Source organism: Pelophylax lessonae (genome assembly GCF_965119305.1).
Source record: "Pelophylax lessonae genome assembly, chromosome: 10".
NCBI classification, from domain to species: Eukaryota; Metazoa; Chordata; class Amphibia; order Anura; family Ranidae; genus Pelophylax; species Pelophylax lessonae.
Window position 1 is genome coordinate 5295783 of NC_138777.1, and position 16769 is coordinate 5312551.

The 16769-nt window shown below is 45.9% G+C and overlaps 1 protein-coding gene across 1 annotated transcript in view; it reads right to left on the minus strand.

Annotated features, from left to right (window-relative positions):
* Nucleotides 1-16769, minus strand: part of NRIP3 (nuclear receptor interacting protein 3) — a 75168-nt gene that overhangs the window by 57993 nt on the left and 406 nt on the right. The gene's annotated exons all lie outside the window — the stretch shown is intronic.

The window sequence follows — 16769 nt, forward strand, 5'->3', positions numbered from 1 at the left end:
GCAGCATGTCAGATGGAGCCCCGCCTCATTTCCAGGAATGGTGCACTGCAAGTTCCTTTTACTCAGGCTTTTTTTCAGCCTGAACGTGGGGGGACGCTGTTGCGGAACCTCTAGCACTGACTGTATGTAATGGCAAGAGGTGCTGGGATATACTGGAGGATCTATTAATGCTAGCTGAAGGGGGGGGGGTGGTCACTGGAAGGGGTCTATAGTTGGAATAGTCTGTTGTTACTGGTGAGGAAACTATTGTCGCTGTGGGATCTACTGTTGAGGGAGGTATCTATTGTTGCTGGGGATCTACTATTGGGAGGGATCTATTGTTGCTGGGGGGGGTCTACTGTTGAGGGAGGGGTCTATTGTTGCTGGGGGACCTACTGTTAAGGGAGGGGTCTATTGTTTCTGGCTGCTGAAGGGTCTATTGATGTTGGTTGCTAGTAGATATATTTTTGCTGAAGGGGTCTATTGTTGGTTATGGGGTCTGTTATTCGATGGAGGTATATATTTTACTGCTTTTCTTGTTATAATTAACAAATAAAAAAATTATACTTGGTGTGACAGAATCGAGACCTACACTGTGTTTGTGGGCTTCCGTCACAATACAGCTCCCTCCAGTCTGAACATAGATATCAGACATTACAGCCGCCCTACATGCAAAGCTAGCTGACAACTTAGCTTGTATAGAACTGGAACCTTTAATGAACAAACTCACTCACAATATATACCACACAGGAGGACATCCCCCTCCTGATCAGATTACCCCACCAGGTCAGGTGCCTGATTACATTATCCTATGCAGATTAAAAATTAAATTGTGTACGGAAGCATTATTAACCTGAACTAATTACCTAGCCATCTAGACAGAAACAATAGGTGAATGGGAATCCACACCCAGACAATGCTTAGATTAATCAGGATCTCATTCCAGTGCAGACTGCCGGCATCAAGTTCATAAAGTGCAATACACATTATCATAAGTATAAACATATCCCCAGAGTAGACAATAGGTGAGTAAATTAGCACAATTAACAATGTGTGGTTCTGTTTTCTCTAAAAGGGGGCGGTAATTGGAGGTGACTAGGGGCTGGTGTCAAGGGATGTACTCAAAGGCAAGTAGGGGGCGGAGACAAGGAGTGACTTGGAAAGGGGGGGGGGGGCACCTACACCTATTCTTTGAGGGAAAAAAAGCCCTGCTTCTACTACTATAAGGCTGACAGGAGTAGTGGCAGTGGCATTAAGCACACAAAGTCAACCATGAGTATAATTCAAACCAATGGCCCTAATATTGTTCTATTCATATATATATATATATATATATATATATATATATATATATATATATATATATATATACACACCATAGAATAAATATACACTATATTACCATAAGTACTGCCTTTACACACACATGAATTTTAATTGCATCCCAGTCTTAGTCCGTAGGGTGTTAATATTGAGTTGGCTCCACCCTTTGCAGCTATAACAGCTTCAACTTTTCTGGGAAGGCTGTCCACAAGGTTTAGGAGTGTCTATGGGAATGTTTCACCATTTTTCCAGAAGCACATTCCTGAGGTCAGGCCTTCACCTGATGTTGGACGAGAAGACTTGGCCTGCAGTCTCTGCTCTAATTCATCTCAAAGGTGTTCTATCGGGTTGAGGTCAGGACATCCCAAACTCACTCATCCATGTCTTTATGGACCTTGTTTTGTGCACTGGTAAGCAGTCATGTTGGAACAGGAAGGGGCTATCCCAAAACTGTTCCCAAACTTTTCAAAAATGTCTTGGTATGCTGATGCCTTAAGAGTTCCCTTCACTTAACAACGGGGCCAACGCCAAACCCCTGAAAAACAACCCCACACCATATTCCCCCCTCCCACCACTGCACAAAGTAAGGTCCATAAAGACATGGATGAGTGAGTTTGGGATGAAGGAACTTGACTGGCCTGACCTCAACCCGTTAGAACACCTTTGGGATTAATTAGAACGGACTTCTCATTCCCAGCAGTGCCTAACCTTACAAATGTTGTTCTGGAAGAATGGTCAAACATTCCCATAGACACACTCCTAAACATTGTGGACAGCCTTCCCAGAAGAGTTGAAGCTGTTATAGCTGCAATGGGTGGACCAACTCAATATTGAACCCTACAGACTAAGACTGGGATGCCATTAAATTTAATGTGTGTGTAAAGGCAGGCGTCCCAATACTTTTGATAACATAGCGTATAACAACGATTGTGAATGATTCATCGTTACATTGTGCGTGCAGAGCGGTACAAAGTTGAACCACCAACAAAGCAACCAGAACACTAATGACAGAGCGCGGTCTGCCCGGCAATATATAACATTACAGATAATTGTCCTCCGCCTGGCGGCGAGACGGCTGATTGTTGTAGAAATTCATTTAGGAATAACATGATGCTTCAATTTCCAGCTAAAACGATTGAAAGAAGAGAGAAATGAGCCACAGTCTGCTGAGCTGCAGAGAGAATTGAGAGCCCCGGGGGGGGGGGGGGGGGATAAGAGCCTGAGGATGGAGATGACACAGGCTGGGGAGGGGAGCCCTGGCTGTGGTGTGACTTCTCACCTGACCTTCTGACTGCTGCTGATTTGCTGCCACTTGGAGAGTCAGCCCTGGACTTTTCCCTTGGCATCCCTTCAAATTATAAGTACTCTCACAAGAGGGAGAGTGTTCACAGCCCCAGCGCTGGCAGGCCGGATGTTAGACTCCCCACTGGCCAGTGGTTTAAGCTAGATAAAAAGAAAACCGCACTAAAGCCTAAAAACCAAAACTCTGTACAGCAGCTGGCACTAAACTTCCATACATACTACGCAAATGTGGTATACAAAAGTGCAGCACTGGAAATATAAATTCCTATAGTGACATACAGGGCTGGGACAAGGGGTGGGCAGGAGAGACTACCGCCCTGGGCGCAGAAGTTGGGGGGCACCTGTCACTGCACGCTCCAGATAAGTGGCTGGCAGCCAGTGGGTAGCAGCTTCATGTCTGCTCTAACAAATACTAAAGTAACACCAACATGCCCACTCCCCACCCTATCAGCCCACGTAAAAACACACCTTGCATGAGCAACTACCTTCTAGATGCTAAAAACCAACTAATTGGCCATGCATGCTTAGTGCACACTCCATGCCAACCATGGGCAGCCAGAGGTGGCGGGTACTGCTGGCGGGTACTGCTGGCAGGTACTGCTGTTGGGTACTACTTGCGGGTACTGGTGGTGAGTACTGCTGGTGGGTACTGCTGGCTGGTACTGCGGGCGGGTACTGTTGGTTGATACTGCTGGTGGGTACTGCTAGCTAATAGTGCTGGCTCGTACTGCTGGTGGGTACTGCTGACTGGTACTGCTGGCAGGGACTGCTGGTTGGTACTGCTGGTGGGTACTGCTGGATGGTACTGCTGACTGGCATTGCTGGTGGGTACTGCTGGATGGTACTGCTGGTGGGTACTGCTAACTGGTATTGCTGGTGGGTACTGCTGGCTGGGACAGGTGGTGGGTACTGCTGTTGGGTACTGCTGGTGGGTACTCCTGGCTGGGGCAGGTGATGGGTACTTCTGTTGGGTTCTGCTGGTGGGTACTCCTGGCTGGGGCAGGTGATGGGTACTGTTGTTGGGTTCTGCTGGTGGGTACTCCTGGCTGGGACAGGTGGTGGGTACTGCTTGTGGGTACTGCTGGATGGTACTGCTGGTGGGTACTGCTGGATGGTACTGCTTGTGGGTACTGCTGAATGGTACTGCTTGTGGGTACTGCTGGTGGGTACTGCTGGCTGGGACAGCTGGCTCCTCTGAGACACCAATGGAGTGCGGCGCTGGAGGAAGCATGCGGCTGCAGTAGAGAGCAGAGCCAATGCTTCCTGTATCGCTCCTGTGACCTGTCACAGAAGGAGTACATTTGATATCACTCAGCCTGTGACAGTAGCCGGAACTATACAGGATACATCGGCTTTGCTTTCTCTAGTGCCAGCTCCGTTCTTGACACTAAGGCTCTGGGATGGCAGGCTGGGATCCAGCAATCTGGCCTTACCGATCCGCCATCCCATAGCAGGAGGTGGCCGGGATCCTTTTAGGGGGGGCACAATATAATGTTGAGGGGCCATGGCCCCCTCTGGCCCCTCCTAGTGATGCCACTGCCAATGAAGAGCTGAGAAAAGTTGGTGGTCTTCCCCAATTACAGGGAAGGAAAGATGTAAGTGCCAAAAGCCTTCAGATCTCCGTACAGAGATATTGCACAACACCCTACTGCAAGAGGAGGAATGGAATGACCCTCAGCTAAGATTGGTCAAATAGACAATCCACAAGGCAATCAGCAGCATGTTGGCTTGCAAACATCCATAATGCTGCGTGCACACACCGTCACTCAGAGCTTAGCTCACCAATAGAATAAAAATGCAGAGCATTAACATAGAAGAAAAAAAAAACATGATCCATAGTGAAGATCATAACGTCCTAAAGATTTATTAAGGTATGTGCACTTACACAAGGCATGTAAGACATGCAAAGAAGCGTATGCACCGGCTCCACCCTACCTGTTTCGTCATACGTGACGTCATTGGGGCAGTGCTGTTTGACCACTCTTAGCTGCACTAGAGTGGAATAAGCTGTCCGTAAATGGATAGAATTTAAAACGAAAATTCACAGGAAAATTTGTATGAAAATTCTTAGAACATTTGTTTGACATTCAAAAACTTAATTTGATTTTGAAATAAACGAAAACCACATGCGCTGTTTGAAATTTGTTAATTCGAGAAAAAATGTTCAACCTGCTCCTTCAAATTTTCTTGTCATTTCGGTCAAAAATGATTTGACCCACCAATAATTAGAAAAATTAACTTTCTTAGAACCTTCTTTTCCCAAGAATTTTCTTTTGAAATTCTACATGTCTGTATAAAAGGTCTCCAAACTTTCTAATCAAAGGGCCAGTTTACTGTCCTTCAGACTTTGAGGGGGGCCGGGCTGTGGCAGTGGGAGCAAAAAACACCCCATCATTGCTATTAATGGAAGGAATATTGGCCCTTTTTTGGTATCAGTAGAAGGAATAGTGCCCCACTATTGGTGTCTGTGGGAGAAATAGTGCCCCATCATTGGTGTCAGTGGAAGGAATAGTGCCCCATCATTGGTGTCAGTGGGAGGAATAGTGCCCCATCATTGGTGTCAGTGGGAGGAATAGTGCCCCATCATTGGTGTCAGTGGGAGGAATAGTGCCCCATCACTGATACCAGTAGGAGGAATAAAGCCCCATCATTGGTGTCAGTGGGAAGAATAGTGCCCCATCATTGGTGTCAATGGGAGGAATAGTACCCCATCATTGGTGTCAATGGGAGGAATAGTGCCCCACTATTGGTGTCTGTGGGAGAAATAGTGCCCCATCATTGGTGTCAGTGGAAGGAATAGTGCCCCATCATTGGTGTCAGTGGGAGGAATAGTGCCCCATCATTGGTGCCAGTGGGAGGAATAGTGCCCCATCACTGATACCAGTAGGAGGAATAAAGCCCCATCATTGGTGTCAGTGGGAAGAATAGTGCCCCATCATTGGTGTCAATGGGAGGAATAGTACCCCATCATTGGTGTCAATGGGAGGAATAGTGTCCCATCATTGGTGTTAGTGGGAGGAATAGTGCCCCATCATTGGTGTCAGTGGGAGGAATAGTGCCCCATCATTGGTGTCAGTGGAAGGAATAGTGCCCCATCATTGGTGTCAGTGGGAGGAATAGTGCCCCATCATTGGTGTCAGTGGGAGGAATAGTGCCCCATCATTGGTGTCAGTGGGAGGAATAGTGCCCCATCACTGATACCAGTAGGAGGAATAAAGCCCCATCATTGGTGTCAGTGGGAAGAATAGTGCCCCATCATTGGTGTCAATGGGAGGAATAGTACCCCATCATTGGTGTCAATGGGAGGAATAGTGCCCCACTATTGGTGTCTGTGGGAGAAATAGTGCCCCATCATTGGTGTCAGTGGAAGGAATAGTGCCCCATCATTGGTGTCAGTGGGAGGAATAGTGCCCCATCATTGGTGCCAGTGGGAGGAATAGTGCCCCATCACTGATACCAGTAGGAGGAATAAAGCCCCATCATTGGTGTCAGTGGGAAGAATAGTGCCCCATCATTGGTGTCAATGGGAGGAATAGTACCCCATCATTGGTGTCAATGGGAGGAATAGTGTCCCATCATTGGTGTTAGTGGGAGGAATAGTGCCCCATCATTGGTGTCAGTGGGAGGAATAGTGCCCCATCACTGATGCCAGTAGGAGGAATAATGCCCCATCATTGGTTTCAGTGGGAAGAATAGTGCCCCATCATTGCACAGAGCAGCACAGAGGTCAGACGTTTCTTGTAGTTGGTGGCACACATCTCAGGAGAGTTTTTGGTCCAGATCTTCTCTAAATCCTTAAGGTTTCTTGGCTGTCGCTAGGCAACTCGAAGTTTCGGCTCCTCCATAAATGTTCTATAGAATTAAGGTCCGGAGGGAGGACAGTCATGACCTTAATGTGCTTCTTCTTGAGCCATTACTTTGTTGCCTTGGCGGTATGTTTTGGGTCATTGTCATGCTGGGAGACCCATCCACGACCCATCTTCAGTGTTCTGGCTGAGGATAGAAGGTTCTCAACCAGGATTTTACAATACATGGCCCCGTCCATTGCCCCTTCAATGTGGCAAAGTCGGCCTGTACCTTTAGCAGAGAAACAGCCCCAAAGCATGTTTCCACCTCCGTGCTTGACTGTAGGGGTGGTGTTCTTAAGGTCATAGTCAGCATTTTTCTTCCTCCAAACACAACGAGTCGAGTTAATGCCAAAGAGCTTAAATTTTGGTCACATCTGACCACAGCACTTTCCACCAATCCTTCTCTGAATAATTTAGATGTTTATTGGCAAGACTGTGTCTTCTTGAGGAAAGGGAACTTGCCATGTGCTAAACAATTTGCCTTTAATTCTACTTTAAGTTCTTTGCAGATTCTATAATTTTGGTTTTATTGCACATCCACCAAATAAAAAAATACAAAAAAATGGAGCATATGTGGCCACCATAAGCCGTGATATTTCTGTCCAATCAACTGAGGAAAGTGTAGTTCTCATCTACAGAGGTCCCTAAATCATTCTTTGTTTTTCTCCTGCTGTACAGATGGAAAGTTTTCTTCAAGCGACTAAATATAACCTCAGCAGTGAAAGCTAATGTGCTACCAATATTCAAAAAAGGGCCGGAGATATAACCAAGGAAACTACAGGCCATCCAGCCTTACATCAATAGTTTGCAAACTATTGGAGGGGATGACAAGGGACCATATCCAAGAACCTGCTGATCAAAACAACATCATTAGTAGTAACCAGCCTGGATTTATGAAAGCTCATTCTTGCCAAGTCAGCCTTTTAAATGCACCCACACAGGTTGAACTGGATGGACTGATGTCGTTATCCAATAATACCATCTATGGAACTATGTGATATTAACCCTGGTCATGGCTCACCAAGAAAGTCCCAGAGCAAAGGTAAAGGCAGAAATTGGAGGACATATTGCTCCCTGGGCATGTTACAGGCCAATCACAGACTAAACATTATTTTTTGGGATAGAGAGGGGAAAGGGTTTTACTGTTGGAGAGGTTTTGCCACTTTTCCTGTCCACACATACTGTATATGCAAATGTCCCTTATTTCCTGATCATTGTAAAAGGGCTGTTTTGAAGTCCCATGGACTCCGGTCCGTCTCATTAAATGTATGTCTGTTGGCTGGTCTTTCATGCGTCACTGTCCCGGCGTTTGCCTTTGACGGTAGAACATAAAAGAATTGCGATAAGAGCCGGACCACCGTCTAATGGACTTCAAAACTGAGCTTTTGAAAGGGAACTTCAGAATTCTGAGGAAAAGGAAAATGTTTAAATATATGAAAATGTTCATGGACACTGGACATAATAAAAGCATCAGATTAATGGCAAGATATTTGTTTATTAATTCCAATTTAAAGGTTTAAAAGAAAACACCTCCCACACCATTTATCAGAGATACTAATACCGCTCTGCCTGGAGGAACTGGGCAATTTCAAAACCCCAAAAAATGTATATTTTAAGATAATGACCAGAGCCAAGCAGATTGTTCCTTTATACCCCTAAACATCTGTCCATGCAGAGCCTCTAGTCTATAGACCGGATACGTCCTAAATATAGAGCCATTTATCCAACTGTCCATCCAGAGCCTCTGGTTTAAAGACCAGATACATCCTAAATATAGAAGCATTTACCCAACTGTCCATCCAGCACCTCTGGTCTGTAGACCAGATACATTCTAAATATAGAACCGTTTATCCAACTGTCCATCCAGAGTCTTTGGTTTAAAGACCGGATGCCTACTAAATATAGAAGCATTTACCCAACTGTCCATCCACAGCCCCTGGTTAATAGACCACATACATCCTGAATATAGAGCCATTTATCCAACTGTCCATCCACAGCCTCTGGTTTATACTGTAGACTGGATACATTCTAAATATAGAACCATTTATCCAACTGTCCATCCAGAGCTTCTGGTTTATAGACTGGATACATTCTAAATATAGAACCATTTATCCAACTGTCTATCCAGAGCCTCTGGTTTATAGACCGGATACATCCAAAATATAGAACCATTTATCCAACTGTCCACCCAGAGTCTCTGGTTATGGACTGGATACATCCTAAATATAGAACTATTTATACAACTGTCCATCCAGAACCTCTGGTTTACAGACCCGATACATCCTAAATATAGGACCATTTATCCAACTGTCCATCCAGAACCTCTGGTTTATAGACTGGATACATCCTAAATATAGAACTATTTATCCAACTGTCCATCCAGAACCTCTGGTTTACAGACCAGATACATCCTAAATATAGAACCATTTATCCAACTGTCCATCCAGAGCCTCTGGTTTATAGACTGGATACATCCTAAATATAGAACGATTTATCCAACTGTCCATCCAGAGCCTCTGGTTTATAGACCGGATACATCCTAAATATAGAACCATTTATCCAACTGTCCATCCAGAGCCTCTGGTTTATAGACTGGATACATCCTAAATATAGAACCATTTATCCAACTGTCCACCCAGAGTCTCTGGTTATGGACTGGATACATCCTAAATATAGGACCATTTATCCAACTGTCCATCCAGAACCTCTGGTTTATAGACTGGATACATCCTAAATATAGAACTATTTATCCAACTGTCCATCCAGAACCTCTGGTTTACAGACCAGATACATCCTAAATATAGAACCATTTATCCAACTGTCCATCCACAGCCTCTGGTTTATAGACCAGATACATCCTAAATATACAGAGATGTATAGTAACGAAGTAGAACTACTTAAGTACTGTACTTAAGTACCGAAATGCGGTATCTGTACTTTCCTAGAGTAGAATTTTTTTCTCCTACTTCTACTTTTACTTCACTACATTTTTTCGATGATTTCAATACTTCTACTCAAGTATTTTTTTTTTGTGCTGCATAGTTACTCGTTACTTTTAAAAAAATTACCACTGCCAGAACAGTAGATGGCAGGTTGCATAAAGCTCAAAAAAATGTGTATAATGTCATTTGTAAATCAGCGCATACGAAAATAAAGGCTGTGTATAATAAAAGCTGCTATACCAAATCTTTCCAATAAAAAGAAAATATGAAACAAACAAATAAATGGTGCTACAGCGCTTAAAGTGCATCAAGAAACTGCTAAAAAACACAGGTTAATCATTTGAATAAATCATTTGAAATAATAAAAAACAATATGATGTTCAAACTTTTGACTTCTTTCTTTAATAACTACATAACACAGTACTTGTACTTCTACTTTCAGTACTTGAGTAGAATTTTTTTTTCAAAACTACTGGTACTTTTTACTTTTAGTACTTAAGTAGCAAATTTTTTGAAAAAACTACTTGCAATACTTAAGTAAAAAAAATGTTGAATACTTTAGTACTTCTACTTAAGTAACTAATTCTGCGAGCACTTCCACTTCTACTCAAGTCACTTTTTGATCGAGCACTTGTACTTTTACTCAAGTAGAAATTTCGAGTACTTTATACAAGTCTGTAAATATAGAACCATTTATCCAACTGTCCATCCACAGCCTCTGGTTTATACTGTAGACTGGATACATCCTAAATATAGAACCATTTACCCAACTGTCCATCCACAGACTCTTGCTTATAGACCAGATATAACCTAAAGTTGACCATACACACACAGATTTCTTTAGATCAGCCTGTGGACTTACAATAGAAATCTAACAGATTCATATATCCACACTATAGACTGTATGAAGGAATCTCCCCTGCTGGTTATTTCTGACAGTTAATGGCTGCAGCTGATTGGCTGAAATCACTGTTTGGCCAACAATTTCCTGCCTGGCTCATTCAATTTTTCAATCCAAGGTTGTTGGGTGAAGTGGTGCCGACACGGGCACTCATGAATTGAATTTGGCTCTGCGTATGGCCAGCATTATTATAGAGCCATTCGCTTGGATGCTTTTTTGAAACATGGCATTCGCACGTACTCGGCGCCATCTCAGATCTTTGGACGCGCGCGCCAACAATCTGCCACTTCATCTTCCTGTCCAACTGGTGCTTCCTAGGAACTGTTTTCCTCCAATATTCTGATTGTTCTTCTGAAGGAATAGGAGCTTTAGAAGACATTTGATTTTTCTGATGAGTTTGGTGCTCTGAGGGCCGCCTGGGATTTCCAGGTATTTTCCTCTCTTCTTATTCTGACTCATCAGATGAAAATACACACAATGCTTACAGCTTCCATGGTGAAGCTTTACATTACCCCAGGGCATTATAAATCCATCCAGCAGCCCTGCCTTTACTGCTCCGTTTCTCTCTGACTCATTATGCCCAGGGGAGACATCAGCTGTCCAACAATCTCTGGAAGTGGCAATGAACTACAAATCTCAGCATACCTTTTCTCTGTCAGTTTTGAACAGAGGTGTATGCACAGCAGCACAAAGGCAATTTTTGTCACTTATTAATGCCTCGTGACACCAACCTAGAGGGCTATCTCTCCCAAACTCTGCGCTGTGTGTGTAGCTTCTCCCAAACTCTGCACTCTGTGTGTAGCCTCTCCCAAACTCTGCACTCTGTGTGTAGCTTCTCCAAAACTCTGCGCTCTGTGTGTAGCCTCTCCCAAACTCTGCACTCTGTGTGTAGCCTCTCCCAAACTCTGCGCTGTGTGTGTAGCCTCTCCCAAACTCTGCACTCTGTGTGTAGCCTCTCCCAAACGCTGCACTCTGTGTGTAGCCTCTCCCAAACTCTGCACTCTGTGTGTAGCCTCTCCCAAACTCTGCGCTCTGTGTGTAGCTTCTCCCAAACTCTGCACTCTGTGTGTAGCTTTTCCCAATCTCTGCACTCTGTGTGTAGCTTCTCCCAAACTCTGCGCTCTGTGTGTAGCTTCTCCCAAACTCTGCACTCTGTGTGTAGCTTCTCCCAAACGCTGCACTCTGTGTGCAGCTTCTCCCAAATGCTGCACTCTGTGTGTAGCTTCTCCCAAACTCTGCACTCTGTGTGTAGCTTTTCCCAATCTCTGCACTCTGTGTGTAGCTTCTCCCAAACTCTGCGCTCTGTGTGTAGCTTCTCCCAAACTCTGCACTCTGTGTGTAGCCTCTCCCAAACTCTGCACTCTGTGTGTAGCTTCTCCCAAATTCTGCACTCTGTGTGTAGCCTCTCCCAAACTCTGCACTCTGTGTGTAGCTTCTCCCAAATTCTGCACTCTGTGTGTAGCTTCTCCCAAACTCTGCACTCTGTGTGTAGCGCATCTGAATTCTGCACTCTGTGTGTAGCTTCTCCCAAATTATGCACTCTGTGTGTAGCCTCTCCCAAACTCTGCACTCTGTGTGTAGCTTCTCCCAAACTCTGCACTCTGTGTGTAGCCTCTCCCAAACTCTGCACTCTGTACATAATGCCCTCCTGGTATTAAATACCCCTTTGAGACCCTCCCACTGTTAAATTTGACCACACCCAGTATTTGATAGTTTGGAGGGTGCATGTGTGTGTGTGTGTGGGGGGGGGAGGAGGGTTTTGGGGGGTTGTGGTTGAGTTCCTGTGCCTATTTTCTGAGAAAAAAAGCCCTGGATATAGTAATTATTAGCAGGGGGTTCCCTGAGACCGGAGGGTTATTTCAAGGATTCCTCTGCGTTGAAAATATCGAGAAATGCTGAGTAATCCCCATTACTGCCACCCTCCCCTCATCGTATACCCAAATTTTTTGTCATATTGAGGATAGCCAAACCAAAATCACAGATAGTATATTGGTGTAACAATCGTTCTCCAAGATGGAATCCTTAGAAGTTCAGAGACAGGGAGGGGCATCAGTTTTCAATGCGTTTCACTGCCAAACTAAGCCAATTCATCAGGAGTACAATATTTCAGAATCAAAATATATGTCTGATAATCGGGGCGCAATACCTTTCCAGCAACAGTCCACCAGAGTCTTACCCTGACAGAGCCACAGTCCACCCTAAATAGCAAATGACTGGAGCAATCAGGTGCGCACAAGATACTCAAGGAAAGAAACTCAACCGTGCAACAGGATTCCAAAAAGTGGAACGGAGCGCCATCGCGGAAAGGACCGACAGCGCCAGTGCATTAGGCGCCCCATTCCAATAGTTAATGTCCTGCAACAGTTTTTTTTTTTTTTTTTAAGATATTTTTATTGAAAAGCAACAATTTGTACAAACAAAGTGAACATTACATTGAGGCAGCAATAGGATGTACGTTTCGCAACAGTTTTAACCCAGCCTTGGTGTTCTTGTATTTGTAAGGGTGTTTTTTTTTTTTTATACATTATCTAAAGATTTTAATTCACTTTTTTTTTGCACTGTTTGCTTTTTCCTTTTGAATGAAAAAAATGTAAAATAATAAGGCCACTGAAGGGCCAATGAAATGGCATCCCGAAACCTATTCTAATTTCACCTTCCTGTTAGTTTACCTAAAATGGGGAAAATTGTCACCGAAACCTTACGATTTTTTTATGAAACCTTAAGAAAATATAAAATTCTCTCAATTTCTCTCATCCCTTCTTCCCACTGCTACAACGTTTCGGATTATTGCAGGAAAAAGAAGCACCAATACAAACCCCTCCCCTTCCCCTGCACAGACCGGAGCAGAACACACAGGACCCTCAGCTGTGGGGGAGAAGTGCTGACCACTGAGCCGCCGTGTCTGTTACATGACCCAACCCCCTGCACAGACCGGAGCAGAACACACAGGACCCTTAGCTGTGGGGCAGGAGTGCTGACCACTGAGCCGCCGTGTCTGTCACATGACCCAACCACCTGCACAGACCGGAGCAGAACACACAGGACCCTCAGCTGTGGGGGAGGAGTGCTGACCACTGAGCCGCCGTGTCTGTCACGTGACCCAACCCCCTGCACAGACTGGAGCAGAACACACAGGACCCTCAGCTGTGGGGCAGGTGTGCTAATCACTGAGCCGCCCTGTCTGTCACATGACCCAACCCTCTGCACAGACCGGAGCAGAACACACAGGACCCTAAGCTGTGGGGCAGGAGTGCTGACCACTGAGCCACCGTGTCTGTCACATGACCCAACCCTCTGCACAGACCGGAGCAGAACACACAGGACCCTAAGCTGTGGGGCAGGAGTGCTGACCACTGAGCCACCGTGTCTGTCACATGACCCAACCCCCTGCACAGACCGGAGCAGAACACACAGGACCCTCAGCTGTGGGGGAGGAGTGCTGACCACTGAGCCGCCGTGTCTGTCACATGACCCAACCCCCTGCACAGACCGGAGCAGAACACACAGGACCCTCAGCTGTGGGGCAGGAGTGCTGACCACTGAGCAGTTGTGTCTGTCACATGACCCAGCCCCCTGCACAGACCGGAGCAGAACACACAGGACCCTCAGCTGTGGGGCAGGAGTGCTGACCACTGAGCCGCCGTGTCTGTCACATGACCCAACCCCCTGCACAGACCGGAGCAGAACACACAGGACCCTCAGCTGTGGGGCAGGAGTGCTGATCACTGAGCCGCCGTGTCTGTCACATGACCCAACCCCCTGCACAGACCGGAGCAGAACACACAGGACCCTCAGCTGTGGGGCAGGAGTGCTGACCACTGAGCCGCCGTGTCGGTCACATGACCCAACCCCCTGCACAGACCGGAGCAGAACACACAGGACCCTCAGCTGTGGGGCAGGAGTGCTGACCACTGAGCCGCCGTATCTGTCACATGACCCAACCCCCTGCACAGACCGGAGCAGAACACACAGGACCCTCAGCTGTGGGGGAGAAGTGCTGACCACTGAGCCGCCGTGTCTGTCACATGACCCAACCCCCTGCACAGACCGGAGCAGAACACACAGGACCCTCAGCTGTGGGGCAGGTGTGCTAACCACTGAGCCGCCGTGTCGGTCACATGACCCAACCCCCTGCACAGACCGGAGCAGAACACACAGGACCCTCAGCTGTGGGGCAGGTGTGCTAACCACTGAGCCGCCGTGTCTGTCACATGACCCAACCCCAACTTCCTGTATTATTCCAATAATTAAAATCTACCGTCAAGCAGCTAACAGTTTTTTTGGTAAAAATAAAGAGTAACAGAATGGCTTCCTTCCTAGAATAACCACTTCACAGCCGGCCAATCTGTGTCATTCTCCAAACCTCTTGGCTGCGATCACGCTGGCGTCCCATGTGTTTTTCTAAGGATTTCCTTCCAGCCTGTCACTTATTCTTTATTTGCTTCCAAATTTACTTATATTTGAAGACCGGTTCTCTTTAAATGTTCATTTGTCGCATCTTTCCTGACTGTCTCGGGGGAGTTCTAACATTTCGCTGTTGATTATGGACGCATAAAATCTGGAGCCTGCAATGTTCACCGATGTTACAAGGAGATTCGCCATTCCACATACATGTAAACCCAATCTGTGAAATCTCAAAGAAGCTTTACCATGTTAACCACTTCTGTACTGGAAGGATTTCCCCCCTTAATGACCAGGCCATTTTTTGCGATGCGGTGCTGCATTTTTTTTACTACTAATGGCGGCGATCTGCGATTTTTAGCGGGACTGCGACATTGCGGCGGACAGATCGGACCCCTAACCGACATTTTTGAAACTTTTGGGGGCACCAGTGACATTACTACAGTAATCAGTGCTAAAAATATGCACTGTCACTGTACTAATGACACTGACAGAGAAGGGGTTAACACCAGGGGCAATAAAAGGGTTAAATGTGTCCCTAGGGGGTGCTTTCTAACTGTGGGGGATGGGCTTTCTGCATAAACACAGAGATCTTTGTTCCTAAATAAGAGGATCCCTGTGTTTATAAATGACAGAACAGCGGTCTGCCGTGTTTACAATGGCAGACCGCCGTCCTGTCTCCACGAGGAGCGATTGTGGGTGCCCGGCGGCAACCACCACTGACTTTGTAAAATGTTGCATTTCATTTGGAAATCCAGGTCCAGAGTCTGGAGGAGGAGCAGAGAGGCACAGAATCCAAGTTGCATGAGGTCCAGTGTGAAGTTTCCACAGTCAGTGATGATTTGGGGAGCCATGTCATCTGCTGGTGTTGGTCCCACTGTATGTCTGCAGTCTCTGATCATCTCCTGTACTATGTCGGCAATCTATGACCATTTCCTGTACTATGTCGGCAATCTCTGACCATTTCCTGTACTATGTCTGCAGTCTCTGACCATCTCCTGTACCATGTCTGCAGTCTCTGACCATCTCCTGTACTATGTCTGCAGTCTCTGACCATCCCCTGTACTATGTCTGCAGTCTCTGACCATTTCCTGTACCATGTCTGCAGTCTCTGACCATCTCATGTAGTATGTCTGCAGTCTCTGACCATCTCATGTAGTATGTCTGCAGTCTCTGACCATCTCCTGTACTATGTCTGCAGTTTCTGACCATCTCTTGTAGTATGTCTTCCGTCTCTGACCATCTCCTGTACTATGTCTGCAGTCTCTGACCATCTCCTGTAGCATTTCTGCAGTCTCTGACCATCTCTTGTAGCATTTCTGCAGTCTCTGACCATCTCCTGTAGCATTTCTGCAGTCTCTGATCATCTCTTGTAGCATTTCTGCAGTCTCTGACCATCTCTTGTAGCATTTCTGCAGTCTCTAACCATCTCCTGTAGCATATCTGCAGTCTCTGACCATCTCCTGTAGCATTTCTGCAGTCTCTGACCATCTCTTGCAGCATATCTGCAGTCTCTGACCATCTCCTGTAGCATTTCTGCAGTCTCTGACCATCTCTTGTAGCATTTCTGCAGTCTCTGACAATCTCTTGTAGCATTTCTGCAGTCTCTGACCATTTCCTGTAGCATTTCTGCAGTCTCTGACCATCTCTTGTAGCATTTCTGCAGTCTCTGACAATCTCTTGTAGCATTTCTGCAGTCTCTGACCATCTCCTGTACTATGTCTGCAGTCTCTGACCATCTCCTGTTGCATTTCTGCAGTCTCTGACAATCTCTTGTAGCATTTCTGCAGTCTCTGACCATTTCCTGTAGCATTTCTGCAGTCTCTGACCATCTCTTGTAGCATTTCTGCAGTCTCTGACAATCTCTTGTAGCATTTCTGCAGTCTCTGACCATCTCCTGTTGCATTTCTGCAGTCTCTGACAATCTCTTGTAGCATTTCTGCAGTCTCTGACCATCTCCTGTAGCATGCCCATAGTCCTTGCCTATCTCCTGTTGTAGGTTTTTAGTCTTTGACAGCTTTCTGTAGTATTATTATTATATGCAGCCATTTAGTGATGTCCAGGGTCACACTT